This window comes from Ranitomeya variabilis, chromosome 6 (assembly GCF_051348905.1).
Source record: "Ranitomeya variabilis isolate aRanVar5 chromosome 6, aRanVar5.hap1, whole genome shotgun sequence".
Lineage (NCBI taxonomy): Eukaryota > Metazoa > Chordata > Amphibia > Anura > Dendrobatidae > Ranitomeya > Ranitomeya variabilis.
Window position 1 is genome coordinate 284,022,578 of NC_135237.1, and position 27,766 is coordinate 284,050,343.

Here is a 27,766-nt window from a genome sequence, read left to right on the forward strand (position 1 = left end):
TTCTGTACCTTGTACTCATGTCTCTGACCCTCCTCGTTCAGCCGCTGCAGACCCGGAGACTGTCCTGGAGTGGCACCTGGTAACGACTTTGGTCCAATCCTTTCCACACCATCATAGGCTCTAGTGCAGGGGTCCCCAACCTTTCTTACCTTGAGAGCCACATTCCGCTATGAAAGTTGGTCGAGAGCCACAATGCAGATAAAGACAGTCAAACCAATTTACTAGTAAAAAACAAGAAACAAATGGAAACTAACATGTAGTTAGTAGTAGAACTTCAACAGTGCAATGAAACTTGAAAATGTCCAACTTAATAGTTCAGTGTGAAATCTGGCACTGCATGTTTTCCGCCAGTGTTTCAAAATCTGGGTTGTAATTAGTGAGAGCCATGCGCATGCAGTCATCCACTGATGTACTGATATCGCACCTGCGTGTAGCAGAGGCCCCAGATCCCGCCCTGCAGTGTGTTATGATTTTTTCACACTGCGGGGCTGGAAATCTGGTGCCTGCACAACGAGTCTCTCTGCACCTGTCCCCATCACCATCCACCTCTTTCCGACATATTACAGGTGCAGAGATCCGCACTAGACAGGCAACAGATTCAGCCCCGCAGGAGGGAGATGGGGACAGCCGCAGAGAGACTTACTGCGCAAGCGCCAGATTCACAGCCCCGCAGTGTGCATAAATCATAACCCACTGTGGGGTGGGATCTGGGGCCTCTGGTACATGCAGGCCTGATCTCCATACATCAGTGGATGTAAGTTCCAGGGCAGCGCGCACGGTGCATGCCCGAAAAATGATTGCACAGCGCAGGCGCCGTGAGGAGACAGAAGAGGCGGCGCCCGGGGGACTGAGGGGGATGATGGATGGCAGCGAGGCGCTTGAGTCAGGGGGAGAAAACATACCTCCCTGACTCAATACAGGTATGGCGCGCAATTATATCTGTATTTCTGCATTACTCGTGATTAAAAAAAACATAAGAGCAACCTTCAGAGAATGCTTGTTAAGACACTTATATATACTTATGCTAAGACTTAGCTAAGTGCTTTATTGGACTAGCCTGCCCTTCTATCCGGATTCCGCAATCAGTGACTGCATTCACACCTGCACAGAGGCGCGGGTCACTGTGCTCTATAGAAGCCGCAGTAACCAAAGTCTTGCGAGATTTGTGAAGTCTCGCGAGACTTTGTGCGACTTTAACAGATCACAGTGACCCGCTCCACTGCGCAGGAGTGAATGCGGTCGCTGACGCTGGAGGAGCTGCAAATTACGGGGCAGGTATTGCAAGCGGCGGGGCGGCTCCTTTCACACATAGCAGGAGCAGGTCGTGGGCGGGTATTACAGGCAGGGGGGCGGGTAATAGAGCCGGCGGGGCGGGTAATAGAGCCGACGGGGCGGCACCTTTCACACATAGCAGGAGCAGGTGGTGGGTGGGTATTACAGGCAGGGGGGCGGGTAATAGAGCCGGCGGGGCGGGTAATAGAGCCGACGGGGCGGCACCTTTCACACATAGCAGGAGCAGGTGGTGGGCGGGTATTACAGGCAGGGGGGTGGGTAATAGAGCCGGCGGGGCGGGTAATAGAGCCGACGGGGCGGCACCTTTCATACATAGCAGGAGCAGGTGGTGGGCGGGTATTACAGGCAGGGGGGTGGGTAATAGAGCCGGCGGGGCGGCTTTTTTCACACATAGCAGGAGCAGGTGGTGGGTGGGTATTACAGGCAGGGGGGCGGGTAATAGAGCCGGCGGGGCGGCTCCTTTCACACATAGCAGGAGCAGGTGGTGGGCGGGTATTACAGGCAGCGGGGCGGGTAATACAGCCAGCAGGGCGGCTCCTTGGGGACTTTTTTCAGTGACCGTCGGCGAGCCACATGCCTGGAGCAGGCGAGCCACATGTGGCTCGCGAGCTACGGGTTGGGGACCCCTGCTCTAGTGAATACCAGGTAATCACTTAGTTATGCCCCTCCAGGGTAAGCACGGTCCGTAGCACAGTGGGTCCAAACACAAAATTATATGGACAATGTGACAAGGCAGAGTACTAGTGGATGTGTACATTTGCGCACTGTACATCATTAGGGTAGAACCAGGATTGCCTGCAAACAAGGGAGTGTTCCAGAGGTTGTCTTGTTACCTTGCAATATTACAAGCACTGCACTAGAAGGTGCTAAGTATCTGGCCCGGTTTCCTACATCTTTACAGCACTTTAGTAGAAGCTAAATTCATGAGTGGACAAAAATCTTCCTGGTGATTTTATTGGGTGATAATCCTCCTTATGCATAGTAAATGTCATTTTCTAACTATACTGGATTGAAGGCCATTTATCTGAATCGATTGCAGTAATATTTGCCTTCAAGTTTTCTATACTGATGATGGATGCACTAGGATTGTTAAAAAATAGTAAAGGATGATACTGTACTTGCCTTGAGACATATTTCTGAGTCATAAAGTTCTTTAAACTACTGTATACTTATTTTGCACTTGACAGATAATGATCACAATGGATATTAAGAGCAGACAACTGCAGCAGAGAGATATATTTTTGTCCATTAACTTTTATATCCTCAGTAGTATATTTATGATCAAATAAGTGCTCAAAGATCATTACACACTGTGTTAGGTTTATGTGCCCCCTGACACTTAAATAATGCTAAACCAAGATGGTGTCAATCTTCATTAATAGAATGGATCATCATCTTCTACATGGAGTATTTTTTTTATCTTTCCTTTCTTCTAAATTTGCTCTAAAATTCCACTGAAGCATGTGAATTATCTAGTTCATACAATAAAGCTTAAATCAGACTTGCAATTTACCTTATTTCTTATACATAAATGATTTACTGTAAACCATTCAGGAGCTTTAGGCTATGTTCACACATTGCGTTTCTGCTGCATTTATTTTCTGTAGGCAAAGCCTGCTGTTTTGGCAGTAAAGAAGCTGCTTAAAAAAGCATGCTTTTCTGTGTTTTTTGCTAATTTTTTTTCCGGCTTTTTTCAGGTGCATTTGTCTTTTATGCATACTGATACAGTTTATTGCATGTTGTTCCTGGGTTTTCTACATCAAAAACGCAGCAAAACGTGATAGCTACGTTTTTGCTGAATTTTTGCTCTTCTTCATTGATGAAAAACAGTGCAAAAGCGCTAAAAGAAGTGACATGCTGCATTTTTCAGAAATACAGCAGTTTTCCAATTCAGTCAGGAAAAAAACCAAATGTGTGCGCATGACATTTCTGAAATCTCATAACTGGTACTGTAAAACACAGCTTTTAATTTGCATAAAAAATAGCAAAATGAAATCTAGCAAAACCTGAATGTGTGAACATAACCTTAAAGGGAAGGTGCCATCAAAAAACATTTTTTTCCAGCGATTGAAAAAATGTAAAGAATTCATGTTTACATTTTCTTAAAACACATTATCATTTGTTTATAATTTAGTAAAATATGAAAAATAATTTTAAAAGGTTTGGTATTTCCACTTTTAAACACTAGGGGGAGCAGCTAATGAAATTTGACAAAAACCTAGTGTACAACTAGCTCAGATTACAGCACTGCAGTAATTATGGGCGGAGTCTGTTGATGTGTGTGTGATGTCTCCTCTCCTCTCCTCCTGGGTGTTTGTTAAGGGATAAGAGAGGATTCAGGAACACAGTGAGCAGCCATTTTGTTGGTGACTGCAAAGTTATACTGACAAGTACAGTCACAGAGGATGGCAGGCAGCAAGGATCCTGGGAGATATTTGGTGGAGGGAGCAGGGTGACAGCAGCACAGAGTATTTCAGGAGAGCAGTGTGCTGGTGTATGGAGGCACCATGTTTGGTGCGCGGAGCAGCCAGGGATTGTACATAGAGTGCTGTCTTTTATACACATGGATGGACCGTCTGCTCCACAGAAATCCAGGAAACATTTCTGTGGATTGATGGCATGTTCTGATCCAGACTTTGCATGCAAAGACCCCATTCCCCTCCTCAGATCCTGTCCTGGCGATGTGTGAAAGCAAGGCGACAGGCGCAGTCCGGGGTGACGCTGGGGGGAAATGTAACGATATAGTAACGATATAAATGAGACCCCTCTCTTCAGCTGCCTCCCCAGCCCTCCCCTGACTGCACCTAACTGGAGGTCATGCTGCCCCCTCTATTACCCCAGACCCGTGTGCAGCTGCTCAACCAGAACCACTCTAAATTGGGTCCCCTTTCTGAAGATAATACCGCCATACAGATCACACATAATACTGTCCTATAGTTCTCACATAATACCATCATATAGATCGCAAATAGCGACGCCATAGTGTTCTCACATAATACGGACATATAGAAATCACATAATATCGCCATATACTTCACACATAACGACGCCATATAGATCTCACATAATACCGCCAGTGTTCTCGCATAATACCGCCATAGAGATCACACATAACAGGGGGAGAGGAGTGCATAGTAGAGGATTAGATACCCGGCCCAGCAGTCAGTATCACACAGGACAGTATTAGATACACAGCTCTGTCAGTATCACACAGGATAGGATTAGATACATGGCTCAGCAGTCAGTATCACAAAGGATAGCATTAGATACACAGCTCAGAAGTCAGTATCACACAGGGGAGGATTAGATACACAGCTCAGCAGTCAGTATCACACAGGAGAGGATAGGATTAGATACAAGGCTCAGCACAGTATCACACGGGGTAGGATTAGATACACAGCTCAGCAGACAGTATCACACAGGATAGGATTAGATATACGGCTCAGCAGACAGTATCACACAGGATAGGATTAGATACACAAAAAAAGGTTGCACTCTATCGTGCCAAAGCATGTCTAATATGAAATACATGAAATTTGAATAGCAAAATGGCTTTTGAACATTAGAAAAATATTTAAGAGACGCTTTGCACAGAATTTGATTTAATCAAATAGTGTGAGCCCATCAACCATCGTCAAGGTGGTCTCATTAAACTGATGGGTACCTGACCTCCCTGTCCAAATGTGAACACTTACCGAAGTAAGTACCGGTAAGTGTTCACATTTGGACAGGGAGGTCAGGTACCCATCAGTTTAATGAGACCACCTTGACGATGGTTGATGGGCTCACACTATTTGATTAAATCAAATTCTGTGCAAAGCGTCTCTTAAATATTTTTCTAATGTTCAAAAGCCATTTTGCTATTCAAATTTCATGTATTTCATATTAGACATGCTTTGGCACGATAGAGTGCAACCTTTTTTTGTATATTATATATGGAGGTAGCTGCTCCTGGTATGCACCTATTCACACTAGTTTGGATGTGCCAGTCTTTTTTCTGTCATTTCAGGATTAGATACACGGCTCAGGAGACAGTATCACACAGGATAGGATTAGATACACGGCTCAGCAGACAGGATCACACAGGATAGGATTAGATACACGACTCAGCAGACAGCATCACACAGGAGAGGATTAGATACACGTCTCAGCACAGTATCACACAGGGTAGGATTAGATACACGGCTCAGCATACAGTAACAATCAGAATAGGATTAGATACACGGCTCAGCACACAGTATGCCACAGGAGAGGATAAGATAAATGTCTCATCACAGTATCACACAGGGTAGGATTAGATACATGGCTCAGCAGACAGCATCACATAGGAGAGGATTAGATACACGTCTGAGCACAGTATCACACAGGGTAGGATTAGATACATGGCTCAGCAGACAGTATCACACAGGAGAGGATTAGATACACGTCTCAGCACAGTAACACACATGGGAGGAGATACACTGCTCAGAGTCAGCATCACAAAGGATAGGATTAGATTGCCTCTCCCCCTCCCCCGCTGATACTTACTTCACTGCTGCCGGCACTGCTCCTTTCTCCCTCCCGTCCTTGGTCTCCTCCTCATATAACCGCAGGGCTCCTGCGATTATACTGGGAAACTGGAGCTCACAGACACACTTTGAGCTCCAGAAAGATGGCTCCAATCTCCTCCCTCTGCTGTAATGTGGACGGCTCAGGGCGTGTAGCTAGATCACAGCAGGGAGCAGCTCAATGTAAAGTATAGGGTCGGCTTCCGACTGAGTGTATAATGCCCAGGGGAGCCGTATTTCCAGTGTAAGGCCGGGGTCACACTAACGAGTTTTACGGACGTATGAGAGGCGCAAAAACTACGCATTGCACACGAACCAATGATTCTCTATGGGGCAGCTCCTATCTGCCGTATATTTCTCAGCTGTATTTTACGGACGTAGAAAATCGCCGCATGCTGCGTTTGTCAGCGTATTGTGCAAAAAATCTGCCAATGAAAGTCTATGGGGGCGAGAAAAATACGGATTACACACGGACCAACAGTGTAACTTGCGAGAAATACGCAGCGGTGTTCTATCGAAAAGTCGGCAATTCAGCGCGGTGTACAGTAAAATCACACTGACAGGTTAGAATAGAATAGATAGAATAAATGAGACATATATATATATATATATATATATATATATATATATATATATATATATATATATATATTTAATACAGCGCTAGATAGCTTAAAAGCCGATAATTCAATTGCCGGCTTTTGCTATCTCCTTCCCAAACCCGACATGATATGAGACATGGTTTACATACAGTAAACCATTTCATATCCCTTTTTTTGCATATTCCTCACTACTAATGTTAGTAGTGTGTGTATGCAAACTTTGGGGGCTCTAGCTGTTAAAATGAAGGGTTAAATTGCGGAAAAAACTGGCATGGGCTACCGCGCAATTTTCTCCGCCAGAGTGGGAAAGCCAGTGACTGAGGGCAGATATTAATAGGTTATTGGCCCCCCCTGGCTAAAAATATCTGCCCCCAGCCACCCCAGAAAAGGCGCATCTGAAAGATGTGACTATTCTGGCACTTAGCCTCTCTCTTCCCACTCCCCGGTAGCGGTGGGATATGGGGTAATAAAAGGGTTAATGCCACCATGCTACTGTAAGGTGACATTAAGCCAGGTTAATAATGGAGAGGTGTCAATAAGACACCTATCCATTATTAATCCAATAGTAGTAAATGGTTAATAAAACACACACACATTAGGAAAAAAGTATTTTATTGAAATAAAGACACATGGTGTTTTAATAGTTTATTATACTCTTAATCCAAATGACGACCCTCGTTCTGTAAAAAAGGAAAAATAAAAAAACAACAATATCCCATACCTTTCCGGCGCTCAGTCACATCCCACGATGTAAATCCATCTGAAGGGGTTAAATAATTTTACAGCCAGGAGCCTGCTAATGCAGCCGCCTCTGCCTGTAAAAACTAGGGAATGAATGGGAAGAAGGGGAACATAGCTACCTAGACTTGCGGTCTGCCCCCTGCTGGCATAACCTCATATGAACTCGAGCGTGAGAAAATATTCAGAAAAATTCCCACGCTCGAGTTCATATGAGGTTATGCCAGCAGGGGGCGCAGCACCGCAAGTCTAGGTAGCTACGTTCCCCTTCTTCCCATTCATTCCCCAGTTTTTACAGGCACGGGCGACTGTGGTAGAAAAAGGTGCACAAGCAACTGGGATATCCACAGCCTTGAAAGGATTTTCAAGAAAAGGCCATTCAAATATTTGGGGAGATTCACAAGGATTTGACTGCTGATGGAGTCATTGCTTCAAAATCCACCACACAGATGTATCCAAGACATGGGCTACAAGTGTTTTATTCCTTGTGTCAAGCCACTCATGACCAACAGACAATTCCAGAAGCATCTTACCTGGACAAAAGAGAAAAAAAAAATGGACTGTTGCTCAGTGGTCCAAGGTGTTGTTTTCACATGAAAATACATTTTGCATTTCATTTGGAAATCAAGGTCCCAGAGTCTGGAAGAGTGGAGAGGCACACAATCCAAGCTGCTTGAGGTCTAGTGTGAAATATCCACAATCAGTGACTGTTTGGGCATCTGTCATCGGCTGGTGTAGGTCAACTGTGTTTTATCAAGACCAAAGTCAGCTCAGCCATCTACCAGGAATTTTTACAGCACTTCATGCTTTCCTCTGCCGAAAAGCTTTTAGGAGATGGAAATTTAATTCTCCAGCAGGACTTGGCACCTGTCCTCACTGCCAAAAGTACTAATACTTGGTTTAAAAACAACAGCATCACTGAGCTTGATTGGCCAGCAATCTCGCCTGATCTTAACCCCATAGAAAATCTATAGGGTATTGTCAAGAGGAAGATGAGAGACCCCAGACCCAACAATTCAGATGAGCTGAAGGCTGCTATCAAAGGAACCTGGGCTTCTATAACACCTCAGCAGTGCCACAGGCTGATCGCCTCCATGCCATATTGATATAGAAGGGTTAATAGTTTGCCTTTAAGTGCCTCTTGCCTTTAAGTGTTAGAATTACTAGAATCTGTTGACGCAGTAGTCTGATGGTCTCCTCTTCAAGGAGACTATACTTCTTATCAATGTATGTTCTTAATAGTCAGCAACATGGTCTGAGTTATGGTAAATAAAGTATGACCCTGGGTGATGGTGGGGGCTACATGAGTTACATTGAATTGCATTTGCTGTAAATGGTATAAAACATTGCTTTGGCTTTTAATAGATCAGATAAAAGTGACTTGCTCACAGGATATGTGTGAGGTGTCTTTTTGTCTCCAAGCGCTTGTCAATTAAGGGCGTAATTCCACAATTAGGCCTCACTGGTGATCTGACGTACTGACTCTGGGTCAGAGCGAAAACAGCTACGACACCATTCATTCCCCAGTTTTTACAGGCAGGGGCGACTGTGGTAGAAAAAGGTGCACAAGCAACTGGGATATCCACAGCCTTGAAAGGATTTTCAAGAAAAGGCCATTCAAATATTTGGGGAGATTCACAAGGATTTGACTGCTGCTGGAGTCATTGCTTCAAAAGCCACCACACAGATGTATCCAGGACATGGGCTACAAGTGTTTTATTCCTTGTGTCAAGCCACTCATGACCAACAGACAATTCCAGAAGCATCTTACCTGGACAAAAGAGAAAAAAGAAATGGACTGTTGCTCAGTGGTCCAATGTGTTGTTTTCACATGAAAATACATTTTGCATTTCATTTGGAAATCAAGGTCCCAGAGTCTGGAAGAGTGGAGAGGCACACAATCCAAGCTGCTTGAGGTCTAGTGTGAAATATCCACAATCAGTGACTGTTTGGGCATCTGTCATCGGCTGGTGTAGGTCAACTGTGTTTTATCAAGACCAAAGTCAGCTCAGCCATCTACCAGGAATTTTTACAGCACTTCATGCTTTCCTCTGCCGAAAAACTTTTTGGAAATGGAAATTTAATTCTCCAACAGGACTTGGCACCTGTCCTCACTGCCAAAAGTACTAATACTTGGTTTAAAAACAACAGCATCACTGAGCTTGATTGGCCAGCAATCTCATCTGATCTTAACCCCATAGAAAATCTATAGGGTATTGTCAAGAGGAAGATGAGAGACCCCAGACCCAACAATTCAGATGAGCTGAAGGCTGCTATCAAAGCAACCTGGGCTTCTATAACACCTCAGCAGTGCCACAGGCTGATCGCCTCCATGCCACACAGCATTGATGCAGTAATTGATGAAAAAATATCCCCGACCAAGTATTGAGTGCATTTTCTGAACATGCATTTCAGTAGGCCAACATTTCAGATTTTCAAATAATTTTTCAAGCTGGAGTTATAAAGTATTCTAATTTACTGAGATAATGGCTTTTGGGTTTTCATCGGCTATAAGTAGTGATGACTGATGAGCGAGCACTAAAATGCTCGGGTGCTCATTGCTCGGGTCGAGCAGCTTGGAATACTCGGGTACTCGGCGAGAACAACGAGCCCAATGTAAGTCTACGGGAGACCCGAGTATTTTTACCGCGATCCTCCCCGGGGGTCCTTTAAGGTCTAAAAACGTCTGAAAATTATGGAAACACTGCTCAAAAGACACAGGGTCATCATGGGGATGACCCATGGAAGCATTCCTGACTCCTAGTTCACAGCTGTAAACATTTATTTCCGAGATCCATGCCATTTTTCCCGGTGCAACAAAAAACACACTAAAACAAAACCAAAACGGATTTTTCTGGGAAATATGTCAAGGTACATCCTTTGCAGGTTAATGACTCCCCCCACTTAGGCTTAGTTCAGACACAGCGTTTTTGAAGAGTTTTTCAACTTTAACATTGCTTTCAACCACTACAAATTGCAGCATAGCGCCTACTACGTGTCTTGGGGGACACTTGCTTGGCACGGGATTAATGCACTCGGGCAAGGTTTTCTATCAAAACAGAGTCTTTTAGGTTTATTTCTCACAACATAAACCACATCCACAGGAACTTAGTAACAGTTTGAACACCATCTGGACATATTCAACTTTACCACAGTTCGTCTCTGGCCCCGGTCAGCATAACGCACGGTTTTCTGACCGTTACCCGTTGGCAACCTTCACGGGTTCCTGGACACCTCTTGGCCTCAGAGGGGCCCCATACACAATGTCTCTCTCTTCTAACCCCGGTTAGCATAACACAGATCCCTTTCCGTTACCTGTTGGTGCCGCACAGGTTTCTCGGATACCTCTCCTCCACAGAGGTATCCTTCAAACGTTTCTCACTCTGACCCCGGTCAGTACAACACGGATCTCCATCCGTTCCACACACTGGCATGTGCTATGTGCAGAGCCCTGCCATGTGCTCTTCAGGAATCCTAATTTCCAGAACTTCCAACACAGGCTTTCAGGACCTTCCGGCACAGACCATTCAGGTCCACACTCCAAGATCATGTGACCATCCCTCAATCACATTATATAGTACTAACCACTCCCTCAGGTGGGTGTTGTGAATTCCGTTCTGGAGCAGCCTCCTGTGGTTGCTAATGGTATTTTTGTGAGTTCTGCTCTTGGGCTCCCTCTGGTGGTTTTGAGTGGAACTGCTGCTCCTTTAGGTAGCTGTAGCAGCTGCCATCACTGATTGTTATTTAAACCTGCTCTGCGCTTTAGTTCATGCCAGCTGTCAATGTCTTAGGTTGGATTTTGTTCTCTCCTTGGATTTCTCATATGGCCTGTCCTTGTCAGCAAAAGATAAGTTTCTGCTAGTTCTTGTTTGTCCATTTGCTTTGGACTTATTGTTTTGCAAATATGTCTATTTTTGTCCAGCTTGTCACTATGTCATATTCAGGCTAGCTGGAAGCTCTGGGAAGCAGATTTGCCCCTCCACACCGTGAGTCGGTGTGGATTTCATTTTTGTAAACTCTGCGTGGATTTTTGTAGTTTTTAATACTGACCGCACAGTATCCTTTTCTCTCTGTCTATCAAGTTTAGTATTGGCCTTCTTTGCTGAAAACTGATTTCATTTCTGTGTATGTCATTTCCCTCTTCACTCACAGTCAATATTTGTGGGGGGCTATCTTTCCTTTGGGGGTTTTCTCTGAGGCAAGATAGCTTTCTATTTCCTTCTTTAGGGGTAGTTAATTCTTAGGCTGTGAAGAGGTGTCTAGGGAGAGTCAGGAACATCCCACGGCTATTACTAGTGTTGTTGTTAGGATTAGGGATTGCGGTCAGTAGAGATACCACCTTCTGAGAGCTCGTCCCATGTTGCGTTTTAGCCACCAGGTCATATCGGTGTGGCCTCTTAACCACCAGGTCATAACAGTACAGCTGGCCCACAATGTGTTAAATGCATCTCAAAAGAGGGAAAAGAAAGTTCTGAGTCATTTTTTTTTCCTTTGTAGCTTGTTTTGTCTTTTTTTTCCCCTTAATCTCTGGGTGGTTCAGGATTTTGGTGCTGATATGGAGGTTCAGGGTCTGTCCTTGCGCGTGGATCAACTCGCTGCAAGGGTACAGAGTATCCAAGATTATGTTGTCCAGACTCCGGTATTAGAGCCTAGAATTCCTATTCCTGATTTATTTTCTGGGGATAGATCTAAATTTTTGAATTTTAAAAATAATTGCAGATTGTTTTTTGCTCTGAGACCCCGTTCCTCTGGTGACCCCATTCAGCAGGTGAAGATTGTTATTTCTTTGCTGCGTGGCGACCCGCAGGACTGGGCATTCTCCCTTGAGCCAGGAAATCCTGCATTGCTCAATGTTGATGCATTTTTTTCAAGCGCTCGGATTGCTGTATGATGAGCCTAATTCTGTGGATCAGGCAGAAAAAACTTTGCTGGCTCTGTGTCAGGGTCAGGAAGCAGCAGAAGTATACTGCCAGAAATTTAGAAAGTGGTCTGTGCTCACAAAATGGAATGAGTATGCCCTGGCAGCGATTTTCAGAAAGGGTCTTTCTGAAGCCCTTAAAGATGTTATGGTGGGGTTTCCCACGCCTGCTGGTCTGAATGAGTCAATGTCTTTGGCCATTCAAATTGATCGGCGCCTGCACCATATGGCAGTTTCCTCTGAGCAGAGTCCTGAGCCTATGCAATGTGATAGGATTTTGACTAGAGCAGAAAGGCAGAATTTCAGACGTCAGAATGGCCTGTGTTTTTACTGTGGTGATTCCGCCCATGCTATTTCTGATTGCCCTAAGTGTACTAAGAGGGTCCCTAGGTCTGTTACCATTAGTACTGTACTGCCTAAATTTCTTTTGTCTGTTACCCTGATTTGCTCATTGTCGTCCTTTTCTGTTATGGCATTTGTGGATTCTGGCGCTGCCCTGAACTTAATGGACTTAGAATTTGCCAAGCGCTGTGGTTTTTCCTTGGACCCTTTGCGGAGCCCTATTCCCCTAAGGGGGATTGATGCTACGCCATTGGCCAAGAATAAACCCCAGTACTGGACACAGTTGACCATGTACATGGCTCCAGCACATCAGGAAAATATTCGCTTTTTGGTATTGCATAATTTGCATGATGTTGTTGTGCTGGGTTTTCCATGGTTACAGGTACATTATCCAGTGCTGGATTGGAGATCTATGTCTGTAACTGGTTGGGGTTGTCAGGGGATCCATAGTGATATTCCTTTGATGTCCATTTCCTCGTCCCCTTCTTCTGATGTTCCTGAGTTTTTGTCGGATTTCCAGGATATATTTGATGAGCCCAAGTCCAGTTCCCTGCCTCCTCATAGGGACTGCGATTGTGCCATTAATTTGATTCCTGGTTGTAAGTTCCCTAAGGGCCGACTTTTCAATCTGTCTGTGCCATAGCATGCCGCTATGCGGAGTTATGTAAAGGAGTCCTTGGAGAAGGGGCATATTTGCCCGTCTTCGTCACCATTGGGAGCGGGATTTTTTTTTGTTGCCAAGAAGGATGGTTCCTTGAGATCCTGTATAGATTATCGCCTTCTCAATAAGATCACAGTCAAATTCCAGTACCCTTTACCTTTGCTTTCTGATTTGTTTGCTCGGATTAAGGGTGCCAGTTGGTTTACTAAAATCAACCTTCGAGGGGCGTATAATCTCGTGCGTATTAAACAAGGTGATGAATGGAAAACAGCATTTAATACGCCCGAAGGCCATTTTGAATATCTTGTGATGCCATTCGGGCTCTCTAATGCTCCATCGGTATTTCAGTCCTTTATGCATGATATCTTCCGGAATTATCTGGATAAATTCATGATTGTGTATTTGGATGATATTTTGTTTTTTTCCGATGACTGGGAGTCTCATGTGAAGCAGGTTAGGATGGTATTTCAGGTCCTTCGTGCTAATGCGTTGTTTGTGAAAGGGTCTAAGTGCCTCTTTGGAGTTCAGAAAGTTTCTTTTTTGGGTTTCATTTTTTCTCCCTCGGCTATTGAAATGGACCCTGTTAAAGTCCAGGCCATTCATGATTGGACTCAACCCACATCTGTAAAGATCCTTCAAAAATTTTTGGGCTTTGCTAATTTTTATCTTCGCTGTATTGCTAATTTTTCTAGTGTGGTGAAGCCTCTGACCGATTTGACGAAGAAAGGCGCTGATGTGATGAATTGGTCCTCTGCGGCTGTTGAGGCCTTTCAGGAGCTTAAACGTTGTTTTACTTCTGCCCCTGTGTTGCGTCAGCCAGATGTTTCTCTCCCTTTTCAGGTTGAGGTTGATGCTTCTGAGATTGGGGCAGGGGCCGTTTTGTCTCAGAGAAATTTTGATGGCTCTTTGATGAAACCATGTGCTTTTTTCTCCAGAAAGTTTTCGCCTGCTGAGCGTAATTATGATGTCGGCAATCGGGAGTTGTTGGCTATGAAGTGGGCATTTGAGGAGTGGTGACATTGGCTTGAGGGAGCCAAGCATCGCGTGGTGGTCTTGACTGATCATAAAAATTTGATTTACCTCGAGTCTGCTAAGCGGTTGAATCCTAGACAAGCTCGGTGGTCTCTGTTTTTCTCCCGTTTTGATTTTGTGGTCTCGTATATTCCAGGATCTAAGAATGTGAAGGCTGATGCCCTTTCTAGGAGTTTTTTGCCTGATTCTCCAGGAGTTCTTGAGCCGGCTGGGATTCTCAAGGAGGGGGTGATTCTTTCTGCCATCTCCCCTGATTTGCGGCGGGTACTTCAGGAGTTTCAGGCTGATAAACCTGACCGCTGTCCAGTGGGGAAACTGTTTGTTCCCGATAGATGGACTATCAGGGTAATTTCTGAGGTTCATTGTTCGGTGTTGGCTGGTCACCCTGGGATTTTTGGTACCAGAGATTTGGTGGCTAGGTCCTTTTGGTGGCCTTCCTTGTCGCGGGATGTGCGTTCGTTTGTGCAGTCCTGTGGGACCTGTGCTCAGGCTAAGCCTTGCTGTTCCCGTGCCAGTGGGTTGCTTTTGCCTTTGCCTATTCCTGAGAGGCCCTGGACGCATATTTCCATGGATTTTATTTCTGATCTTCCTGTTTCTCAGAAGATGTCTGTCATCTGGGTGGTTTGTGACTGGTTTTCTAAGATGGTCCATTTGGTACCGTTGCCTAAGTTGCCTTCCTCCTCTGATTTGGTTCCATTATTTTTTCAGCATGTGGTTTGTTTGCATGGTATTCCGGAGAATATTGTGTCTGACAGAGGTTCCCAGTTCGTTTCTAGGTTTTGGCGGTCCTTTTGTGCTAGAATGGGCATTGATTTGTCTTTTTCTTCAGCATTTCATCCTCAGACAAATGGCCAAACGGAGCGAACCAATCAGACCTTGGAAACCTATTTGAGATGCTTCGTGTCTGCTGATCAGGATGATTGGGTGACCTTTTTGCCGTTGGCCGAGTTTGCCCTTAATAATCGGGCTATTTCTGCTACCTTGGTTTCGCCTTTCTTTTGTAACTTTGGTTTTCATCCTTGTTTTTCTTCGGGGCAGCTTGAGCCTTCTGACTGTCCTGGTGTGGATTCTGTGGTGGACAGGTTGCAGCAAATTTGGACTCATGTGGTGGACAATTTGACGTTGTCTCAGGAAAAGGCTCAATGTTTTGCTAACCGTCGTCGGTGTGTTGGTCCCCGGCTTCGTGTGGGGGATTTGGTCTGGTTGTCTTCTTGTCATGTTCCTATGAAGGTTTCTTCCCCTAAGTTCAAGCCTCGCTTTATTGGGCCTTATAAGATTTCTGAAATTATCAATCCGGTGTCTTTTCGTTTGGCCCTTCCAGCTTCTTTTTCAATTCATAATGTGTTCCATAGATTCTTGTTGCGGAGATATGTGGTACCTATGGTTCCCTCCGTTGACCCTCCTGCTCCGGTGTTGGTTGAGGGGGAATTGGAATATGTGGTGGAGAAGATTTTGGATTCTCGTTTTTCGAGACGGAAGCTTCAGTATCTGGTCAAGTGGAAGGGTTGTGGCCAGGAGGATAATTCTTGGGTTGTTGCCTCCGATGTTCATGCTGTCGATTTGGTTCGTGCTTTCCATTTGGCTCATCCTGATCGGCCTGGGAGCTCTGGTGAGGGTACGGTGACCCCTCCTCAAGGGGGGGGGTACTGTTGTGAATTCCGTTCTGGAGCTCCCTCCTGTGGTTGCTAATGGTATTTTTGTGAGTTCTGCTCTTGGGCTCCCTCTGGTGGTTTCGAGTAAAACTGCTGCTCTTTTAGGTAGCTGTAGCAGCTGCCATCACTGATTGCCTTGCCTGGGTTTGTTATTTAAACCTGCTCTGGGCTTTAGTTCATGCCAGCTGTCAATGTCTTAGGTTGGATTTTGTTCTCTCCTTGGATTTCTCATATGGCCTGTCCTTGTCAGCAAAAGATAAGTTTCTGCTAGTTCTTGTTTGTCCATTTGCTTTGGACTTATTGTTTTGCAAATATGTCTCTTTTTGTCCAGCTTGTCACTATGTCATATTCAGGCTAGCTGGAAGCTCTGGGAAGCAGATTTGCCCCTCCACACCGTGAGTCGGTGTGGAGTTCATTTTTGTAAACTCTGCGTGGATTTTTGTAGTTTTTAATACTGACCCGCACAGTATCCTTTTCTCTCTGTCTATCAAGTTTAGTATTGGCCTCCTTTGCTGAAAACTGATTTCATTTCTGTGTATGTCATTTCCCTCTTCACTCACAGTCAATATTTGTGGGGGGCTATCTTTCCTTTGGGGGTTTTCTCTGAGGCAAGATAGCTTTCTATTTCCTTCTTTAGTGGTAGTTAATTCTTAGGCTGTGAAGAGGTGTCTAGGGAGAGTCAGGAACATCCCACGGCTATTACTAGTGTTGTTGTTAGGATTAGGGATTGCGGTCAGTAGAGATACCACCTCCTCAGAGCTCGTCCCATGTTGCGTTTTAGCCACCAGGTCATATCAGTGTGGCCTCTTAACCACCAGGTCATAACAGGTGGGAGCGTGGATGTGTGGCTAGTTTGTCCCACCCATCTCACACAACTAGCCTAGTAAGTCTCCCTTACAACTATACAAACTCTTGAGGGACTACAGGTCCCAGAAAAACAACATTGCATCAGACTTACCACGCAGACTCCCTCTGCAACACATATCGGCCATTCACAACACTGCCAGTCACTGTTTCACCATGATTATAATGACAAATATGCCTCCATGCACATCCCAAGGAGCACACACAGCGCCCCCTAGCTGCCACAGGGGTCACTACGCCACAAAATGCATTTACTGGGAAATGTCATTGTAACATTTAACAACCCTAGCTGGCCATGTGGTGTGTGACACATAAGCAGACCCAACTTGTTTCATTTATGAAGGAGGGACTCTTAAAGTCCCAGAGCCTATTTTTACTGGTACCTCAGGCGGCATTAATCTTCTTAAAGGGCCATTATTAAACAGTGGGTCTCCTAAGCTGTTGTAGCCTATGCTGTGAGTGGATGGGCTGCCAAGAATTACGATGCACCACAATACCCCTTTCATAAGATGTCCAGGGGGACTCCTGAAAAAGTTCTGCATTGAATGCAAGGCCTGCCCTGCTACCAATTCATATGCACCCCAATAAGCCTTTGAACCCACATACTGGATGGGCCCCTGAAAATCCACTTCACAATATGCATTTTGTACTCCGTACTCCTTTGTTTTACACATTGGCAGCAAGGCTAGCCCTGCTGCATATCATATGCACCCCCAATACACCCCAATACACCTTGGAACCCACATACTGGATGGAACCATGATAATCCACTCGTATTTTTTAATGGTATGATAGTTCCCTCTTTGCCGAATTCTTTACAGGAGAAGTTGGCAATTTTAGTTGCCATGTTTTTAACACTAAGTTTCAGATACGACTTGAAATAAGGCTAATACTTGGAATGCAACGCAATTTTATTGCAAACTACAAAATTCAAGGAATAGTATGATTGAATAGTGTGAGTGCGTACACTTTTGTATATGTTAACATACAAAGGTTAATATAAGTACATACAGTGGGGCAAAAAAGTTTTTAGTCAGTCAGCAATAGTGCAAGTTCCACCACTTAAAAAGATGAGAGGCGTCTGTAATTTACATCATAGGTAGACCTCAACTATGGGAGACAAACTGAGAAAAAAAAATCCAGAAAATCACATTGTCTGTTTTTTTATCATTTTATTTGCATATTATGGTGGAAAGTAAGTATTTGGTCAGAAACAAAATTTCATCTCAATACTTTGTAATATATCCTTTGTTGGCAATGACTGAGGTCAAACGTTTTCTGTAAGTCTTCACAAGGTTGCCACACACTGTTGTTGGTATGTTGGCCCATTCCTCCATGCAGATCTCCTCTAGAGCAGTGATGTTTTTGGCTTTTCGCTTGGCAACACGGACTTTCAACTCCCTCCAAAGGTTTTCTATAGGGTTGAGATCTGGAGACTGGCTATGCCACTCCAGGACCTTGAAATGCTTCTTACGAAGCCACTCCTTCGTTGCCCTGGCAGTGTGCTTTGGATCATTGTCATGTTGAAAGACCCAGCCACGTTTCATCTTCAATGCCCTTGCTGATGGAAGGAGGTTTGCACTCAAAATCTCACGATACATGGCCCCATTCATTCTTTCATGTACCCGGATCAGTCGTCCTGGCCCCTTTGCAGAGAAACAGCCCCAAAGCATGATGTTTCCACCACCATGCTTTACAGTAGGTATGGTGTTTGATGGATGCAACTCAGTATTCTTTTTCCTCCAAACACGACAAGTTGTGTTTCTACCAAACAGTTCCAGTTTGGTTTCATCAGACCATAGGACATTCTCCCAAAACTCCTTTGGATCATCCAAATGCTCTCTAGCAAACTTCAGACGGGCCCGGACATGTACTGGCTTAAGCAGTGGGACACGTCTGGCACTGCAGGATCTGAGTCCATGGTGGCGTAGTGTGTTACTTATGGTAGGCCTTGTTACATTGGTCCCAGCTCTCTGCAGTTCATTCACTAGGTCCCCCCGCGTGGTTCTGGGATTTTTGCTCACCGTTCTTGTGATCATTCTGACCCCACGGGGTGGGATTTTGCGTGGAGCCCCAGATCGAGGGAGATTATCAGTGGTCTTGAATGTCTTCCATTTTCTAATTATTGCTCCCACTGTTGATTTCTTCACTCCAAGCTGGTTGGCTATTGCAGATTCAGTCTTCCCAGCCTGGTGCAGGGCTACAATTTTGTTTCTGGTGTCCTTTGACAGCTCTTTGGTCTTCACCATAGTGGAGTTTGGAGTCAGACTGTTTGAGGGTGTGCACAGGTGTCTTTTTATACTGATAACAAGTTTAAACAGGTGCCATTACTACAGGTAATGAGTGGAGGAAAGAGGAGACTCTTAAAGAAGAAGTTACAGGTCTGTGAGAGCCAGAAATCTTGATTGTTTGTTTCTGACCAAATACTTATTTTCCACCATAATATGCAAATAAAATGATTAAAAAACAGACAATGTGATTTTCTGGATTTTTTTTTCTCAGTTTGTCTCCCATAGTTGAGGTCTACCTATGATGTAAATTACAGACGCCTCTCATCTTTTTAAGTGGTGGAACTTGCACTATTGCTGACTGACTAAATACTTTTTTGCCCCACTGTATAAAGATTAAATGCATATAGTGATTACGTATATATGAAGATTAACTACATACAGTATACTTGCATCATCTACAAGAGACTTTTAAACATCATCCATCTGGAATGTCAGAGAAGCAACACCAAGACAGAACCCCTGGGAGATTACCTACACTGCATGGGCTTCCCCAATTATGCAGGTATCAGCACACTATACATGTACAGGTACCCCAGTTTTGGCATCTGTCTTAGTCATGTTTCTTTGGTATTATATAGTGATTTACACTATGTAGTAACTCTAGTTTCACCCAGACCTTCAAGCGGCCAGCTTTCAAGGTTGTATGAAACTGAGATATCATGGAGTCATCAGACAAGGGGCCATAAACCCCTAGAAAATAAAAGCCACAAGGATTTAGATCAAACCACCACAGGCAGAGTTTCAGTAAACCTTAATGTTTTACAATGACAAACAGCAAACATATAGAGGCTTAGAACTGTTTGTGAAGTGAATAAACAAACATTTATCAAGATTGTGTCACTATGAGCATTGTCTGTCACATCTGTAAATGTTTTACAAGAAATGCAGCTATGTGATTGTCTGAATGCATTCGGTATACAGTATTTTAATCTAGATTCCAAATCGCCATTTGTATATTCGCCATTTGTACATTTGAGGCAGCGAAAGTTATGGCTCTCAAAGAAAGAAACTAATATATTCGACAAATAAATATTTGTAATGAACTACTGAGCCAAAGTAACAACATTGCTTTATCAAATTTATATGATGTGTATTGTGTCCAATGTGAGCAACCATGCAACACAAAAAGGAGCTTTTCACGCGAGCTCTTTAAGGTACACAAATGTTATGAAGTCTTTGCCAACAAGGATGTGGTTTCACCAATGGGGGGTACCTTTTTAAAAATATACTATTGCCATCACAGCCCCTCTTGCTCAAAATTCTGGGGCTTATAAAAGTACAGAACACGTTCACCCAGGTCATGTTGTCAGAGATAAGGAAGAGACATTGCAGGAAACAGAGTTAAGAAGTAGACCCAATGTAGGGGTGTGGGTCTCTGAGGCTTGTAATGGAGGGCATGAGCTGACAAACAATTCCCCAATGTAGGGTCCTTTCTTTACTAAATAAAATAGTACCATCACAGCCCCCTTGCCCAAAATGCACCGAACAGATCACATTCACCCTCGTGATCTAGTGGCAGTTAAAGGACACATTGCAGGAGACAGAGTTAAGAAGTAGGCCCAACTTAATGCTGTGCCCAATTCTCCAATGTGGGGTCCTTTCTTTACTAAATAAAATAGTGCCATCACAGCCCCCTTGCCCAAAATGCACCGTACAGGGCACGTTAACCCTGGTGATCTAGTGGCAGTTAAAGGACACATTGCAGGAGACAAAGTTAAGAAGTAGGCCCAATGTAATGTCATGCCCAATTCCCAAATGTGGGGTCCTTTCTTTACTAAATAAAATAGTGCCATCACAGCCCCCTTGCCTAAAATGCACCGTACAGAGCACGTTCACCCTTGTGATCTTGTGGCAGTTAAAGGACTCATTGCAGGAGACAAAGTTAAGAAGTAAAAGAAAAAAAATAAGAGAAGCCAGCACTGCTAATGGTCAGAACGCAATACAAATGGTGCACATGCACCTACTGAATTCTAACTGTAGTTCAAATATGAGACATTTAGCAAATAATTGATCAATTTTTTGAGCTACCCCGCCACTTCACGGCAATCTCATAATGGGGCAGTCCTACGCTACGTTTTTTATTAACGTTGTGCCATTACGGCCTCCTAGATGTATAAAAAGAGCATAAAAAGAAAGACACTTCCTGGCACTAAGGGAGTGATTCTGTCAATGCTCCAGGTACAGTTTGTCATGTAATGTTATGTAATGTGGTTTGTCCTTTTTTTTCTCACTCTCTATACATTTAGGAGGCCGTAATGGCACAATGTAAATAAAAAACGTAGAGTTAGGACTGCCCCATTTTGAGATTGCCGTGAAGTGGCGGGGTAGCTCAAAGAATTGATCAATTATTTGCTAAATATCTCATATTTGAAATACAGTCAGAATTTATTATGTGCATGTGCACTTTAGATATTGCGTTTTGGCCTTCAGCAGTGCTGGCTTCTCTCCTCTTTTTGCTTCTGTATTGGTATGTGGCTGACCACCACTGTTGCCGCGCACGCTGGGTCATATGCGCCATTCTGTCTGGGTTCACTATGATTGATAGGCTGCTGTGCACACACACACAGCAGCCCTGCCCTGCCTCAGGCTCTAGTTAATTAGGCAGCTGTGCCTCAGCCAGTTTCATCCTTTAACTTTGGTGTTGGTTTGGCAGTGTGGAGGCCAGATCTGATATGTCCGCACAGGACCTGATCGGCCTCTATCCGCACTCGCCTTCCTGGCACTAAGGGAGTGATTCTGTCAATGCTCCAGGTACAGTTTGTCATGTAATGTTATGTAATGTGGTTTGTCCTTTTTTTTTTTTTTCTCACTCTCTATACATTTAGGAGGCCGTAATGGCACAATGTATTTAAAAAAACGTAGAGTTAGGACTGCCCCATTTTGAGATTGCCGTGAAGTGGCGGGGTAGCTCAAAGAATTGATCAATTATTTGCTAAATATCTCATATTTGAAATACAGTCAGAATTTATTATGTGCATGTGCACTTTAGATATTGCGTTTTGGCCTTCAGCAGTGCTGGCTTCTCTCCTCTTTTTGCTAAAGTTAATAAGTAGGCCCAATGTAATGTAATGCCCAATTCCCCAATGTGGGGTCCTTTTTTTAATAAATAAAATAGTGCCATCACAGCCCCCTTCCCCAAAATGCACTGGCCTATAACAGTACAGAGCATGTTCACCCTGGTCATCTAGTGGTTCTGGATGATGAGGATGAAGATGCGGAGGCGGATAACAACAAACAGACCAAATCTGGAAGCGTATAACCATTTCTGGTTGTGAAGAGGTGCATGAGAATACATCTCCCCAAAAGAGAGAATGTATTTGAGGTTATGTTTTGCTATTTTCACTTGGTGGTGTACAGCCCTTGTTCATTTTTATAAGAGTCAGCCTGTCATGATTTTCAGTTGACAGGTGGATGCGCTTATCTGTTATAATTCCACCAGCGGCACTAAAAACCCGCTCTGACAGAAAGCTAGCTGCAGGGCAGGCCAAGACCTCCAAGGTGTAGGAGCCAGTTCATGCCATGAGTCCAGCTTGGATACCCAATGAGTAAAAGGCACAGAGGAATCACGGAGTACATTTGTACGATCTGCAAGGCACTTCCTCACCATGTTCCCAAACATTGCACTTCTTGTGAAAGCACCCCTTGCCTCTGTGCTGTCACAATGGGAGGGTCTGAGAAAACTGTCCTAGAACTTTGCCATTGTTCCCCTGCCTGAGCTGGATTGTACTTCTGACTTTCTCGCTTGGACTCCTTGGTTGTACAACAAACTCTGACATCTGCTGCCAGCATTCTTACATGGGAATTTTCTAAGTAATTCCGCTTCAAGGGCCCTCTTGTACTGAAACATTTTAGTACACCTCTCTGCCTTTGGTAGAAGAGATTGAAAGTTCTCCTTGTAGCGTGGGTCTAGAAGTGTCACCAACCAGTAATGAGTGTCATCCAAAATTTTTATAATGTGAGGGTCACGTGAAATGCAGCGCAACATAAAGTCAGCCATGCGTGCCAGACTGCTAACAGGCAAGACTTCCGGGTCCTCACCCACAGGATGACTGACCATGCTGTCCTCCTCCTCCTCATCCTCTTCCTCCTCCTCTCTGTCCTCATGCCATCCCCGCCAAACAGACGATATGACAGCTGTGCTTGTAGTACCATCTATAGCGCATGAAAGTAGCTCCTGTTCTTCCTCCTCCTCCTCATTGCCTACCAATGCACGTTGAGAAGACATGAGGCTGGGCTGAGTGTAATCCCCCTGTATGGTTCCTTGCTTCGTGTCCTCATGCTCTGCCTGCAATGCATCCTCTTTAATTGTGAGCAGAGAGGTTTTCAGAATGCTGAGAAGCGGGATGGTGACGCTAATTATGGCGTTATCGCCGCTCACCATCTTGGTGCAGTCTTCAAAGTTTTGGAGGATGGTATTGTACATATGTCGGACATTCATGTCCACTCCTGAGGTCTTATGTGTGTAGTCTGAACTGAATATCGACGGCCTTGTTGATGTTGGTTGTCAACAACTGCTCTCTTCTGCTCACAAAGCCTTTCAAACCTAAGCAGTGTAGAGTGTTATGAACTGGTGGCCTAGGAGCAGCATGGACGAGCTCTGGAGTAGGTGGCCTCTATATTGACCGCAGACCCTGAACTTAATACATCAACTAGAAGTAGCCGTGGGATGTTCCTGTCACTCCCTAGACACCTCGTCATGGCCGGAGGACTAATTACACCTAAAGAAAGAAAACAGGAATACTATCTTGCCTCAGAGAAAATTCCCAAAGGAAAGGCAGCCCCCCACAAATATTGACTGTGAGAGGAGAGGGAAATTACAAACGCAGACTGAAAACAGAATTTAGCAAAGGAGGCCACGCTACCTAGAAAGAAAAGACAGGAAAGAGTACTGTGCGGTCAGTATAAAAAATACTACAAAATCCACCACAGAGAATACAAAAATCTCCACACCTAACTAAAGGCATGGAGGGTAACTCTGTGATTCCAGAGCTTCCAACTTGGCTGAGTAAATCTTAACACAGACAAAGCTGGACAAGAAAAAACATAGCAATTCACAGAACTATTAAGTCCACCGCATGTGGACTGCAAAAACAGAGCCAGGACTTATCTTTGATGATTTGGACAATCCAGAAGGAGAAACCAAGCAGAGCTGTGGATCCCTAGAAAACAATGGACAACTGGCACTCAATAAAGGAAGGAGCCAAACTAAATAGCCCCGTCCAAAGTGGAAGCAGCTGATGACTGTTGTGAAGGACAAACAGCAGCACTACCACTTACAACCACCGGAGGGAGCCTAAGAGCAGAACCCACAACAGAATTCACAACAGTACCCCCCCCTTGAGGAGGGGTCACCGAACCCTCACCAGAGCCCCCAGGCCGATCCGGACGAGCCAAATGGAAGGCACGAACCAAATCGTCAGCATGAACATCGGAGGCAACAACCCAAGAATTATCCTCCTGGCCATAACCCTTCCCACTTGACAAGATACTGAAACCTCGGTCTAGAAAAACGAGAATCCAAGATCTTCTCCACAACATACTCCAACTCCCCATCAATCAACACCGGGGGCAGAAGGATCAACAGAGGGAACCACGGGCACCACATAATCTCAGAAATCCTATAAGGCCCAATAAAGCGAGGCTTGAACTTCGGGGAAGAAACCTTCATAGGAACATGACGAGAAGACAACCAGACCAAATCCCCAACCCGAAGCCGGGAATCCACACGCCGACGACGGTTGGCAAAACGCTGAGCCTGCTCCTGAGACAACACCAAATTGTCCACAACATGAGCCCAAATCTGCTGCAACCTGTCAACCACAGAGTCCACCCCAAAAACGAGGATGAAACCCAGAATTACAAAAGAATGGTGACACCAAGGTAGCAGAACTAGCCCGATTATTAAGGGCAAACTCGGCCAATGGCAAAAAAGCCACCCAATCATCCTGATCGGCAGACACAAAGCATCTCAAATAAGTTTCCAAAGTCTGGTTAGTTTGCTCGGTTTGTCCGTTTGTCTGAGGATGAAATGCGGAAGAAAAAGACAAATCAATGCCCAGCTTAGCACAAAATGACCGCCAAAACCTAGAAACAAACTGGGAACCTCTATCGGACACAATATTCTCCGGAATGCCATGCAAATGAACCACATGCTGAAAAAACAATGGAACCAACTCAGAAGAGGAAGGCAACTTAGGCAAAGGTACCAAATGAACCATCTTAGAAAACCGGTCACAGACCACCCAGATAACAGACATCCTCTGGGAAACAGGAAGATCCGAAATAAAATCCATAGAAATATGCGTCCAAGGCCTCTCAGGGACCGGCAAAGGCAAAAGCAACCCACTGGCGTGGGAGCAGCAAGATTTGGCCCGCGCACAAGTCCCACAGGACTTGACAAAAGAACGCACATCCTGTGACAAAGAAGGCCACCAAAAGGACCTACTAACCAAATCTCTGGTACCAAAAATCCCAGGATGGCCAGCCAACACAGAACAGTGAACCTCAGAAATCACTTTACTAGTCCATCTGTCAGGAACAAACAGTTTCCCCGCTGGACAGCGATCCGGTTTATCAGCCTGAAATTCCTGAAGAGCCCGTCGCAAATCAGGGGAGATGGCAGAAAGAATCACCCCCTCCTTAAGAATACCAACCGGCTCAAGAATCCCAGGGGAATCAGGCAAGAAACTCCTAGAGAGGGCATCAGCCTTAACATTCTTAGAACCTGGAAGATACGAGACAACAAAATCAAAACGGGAGAAAAACAGGGACCATCGGGCCTGTCTAGGATTCAGCCGTTTGGCAGACTCGAGGTAAATCAGATTCTTATGATCGGTCAAGACCACAATACGGTGCTTGGCCCCCTCAAGCCAATGTCGCCACTCCTCAAATGCCCACTTCATAGCCAACAACTCACGATTGCCGACATCATAATTGCATTTTGCAGGCGAAAACTTTCGAGAAAAGAAGGCACACGGTTTCATCAAGGAACCATCAGAATTCCTCTGAGACAAAACGGCCCCTGCCCCAATCTCAGAAGCGTCAACCTCAACCTGAAAAGGAAGAGAAACATCCGGCTGACGCAACACAGGGGCAGAAGTAAATCGGCGCTTAAGCTCCTGAAAGGCAGAAACAGCCTCAGAGGACCAATTAGCTACATCAGCGCCCTTCCTTGTCAAATTGGTTAGGGGTTTAACCACACTGGAGAGGTTGGCAATGAAACGGCGATAAAAATTAGCAAAGCCCAAAAATTTCTGAAGACTCTCCACGGATGTGGGCTGGATCCAATCATGAATGGCCTGAACCTTAGCCGGATCCATCTCTATAGATGATGGAGAAAAAATGAAGCCCCAAAAAGAAATCTTCTGTACTCCAAAGAGACACTTAGACCCCTTCACAAACAAGGCATTGTCGCGAAGGACCTGAAATACCATCCTAACTTGTTTCACATGAGACTCCCAATCATCTGAAAAAATCAAAATATCATCCAAATATACAATCATGAATTTATCAAGATAATTCCGAAAAATATGCATGAAGGACTGAAACACAGATGGGGCATTAGAGAGTCCGAATGGCATCACAAGATACTCAAAATGGCCCTCGGGCGTATTAAACGCAGTTTTCCATTCGTCACCCTGCTTAATACGAACCAGATTATATGCCCCTCGAAGGTCAATCTTAGTAAACCAACTAGCCCCCTTAATTCTGGCAAACAAATCAGAAAGCAAAGGCAAAGGGTATTGGAATTTGACCGTGATCTTATTCAAGAGGCGATAATCAATACAGGGTCTCAAGGAGCCATCCTTCTTGGCAACAAAAAAAACACCTGCTCCTAATGGAGAAGAAGATGGCCGAATATGCCCCTTCTCCAAAGACTCCCTTACATAGCTCCACATGGCGGCATGTTCAGGCACAGACAGGTTGAAAAGTCGGCCCTTAGGAAACTTACAGCCTGGAATCAAATCAATAGCACAATCACAGTCCCTATGCGGTGGAAGGGAACTGGACTTGGGCTCATCGAAAACATCCTGGAAATCTGACAGAAACTCAGGAATTTCAGAAGAGGGGGAGGAGGAAATTGACATAAGAGGAACGTCATCGTGAACCCCCTGACAACCCCAACTAGTCACAGACATAGATTTCCAATCCAACACCGGATTATGTACCTGTAACCATGGAAACCCCAGCACAACAGCATCATGCAAATTATGTAACACCAGGAAGCGACAATCTTCCTGATGGGCTGGCGCCATGCACATGGTTAACTGTGTCCAAAACTGAGGTTTATTTTTAGCCAATGGTGTAGCATCAATCCCCCTCAAAGGGATAGGACTCCGCAAAGGCTGTAAGGAAAAACCACAACGTCTGGCAAATTCTAAGTCCATTAAATTTAAAGCGGCGCCTGAATCCACAAATGCCATGACAGAGAATGACGATAATGAGCAGATCAGGGTCACAGATAACAGAAATTTAGGTTGTACAGTACTGATAGTAACGGAATTAGCGATTCTCTTGGCACGCTTAGGGCAATCAGAAATAACATGAGCAGAATCGCCGCAGTAAAAGCACAACCTATTCTGATGTCTGAATCCTTGGTGTTCCGCTCTAGACACAATCCTATCACACTGCATAGGCTCAGGACTCCGCTCGGAAGACAACGCCATAGTGTGCACAACTCTGCGCTCACGCAAGCGCCGATCAATTTGAATGGCCAGAGACATAGAATCACTCAGACCTGCAGGCGTGGGGAACCCCACCATAACATCTTTAACAGATTCAGAAAGACCCTTTCTGAAAATTGCCGCCAAAGCATCCTCATTCCAC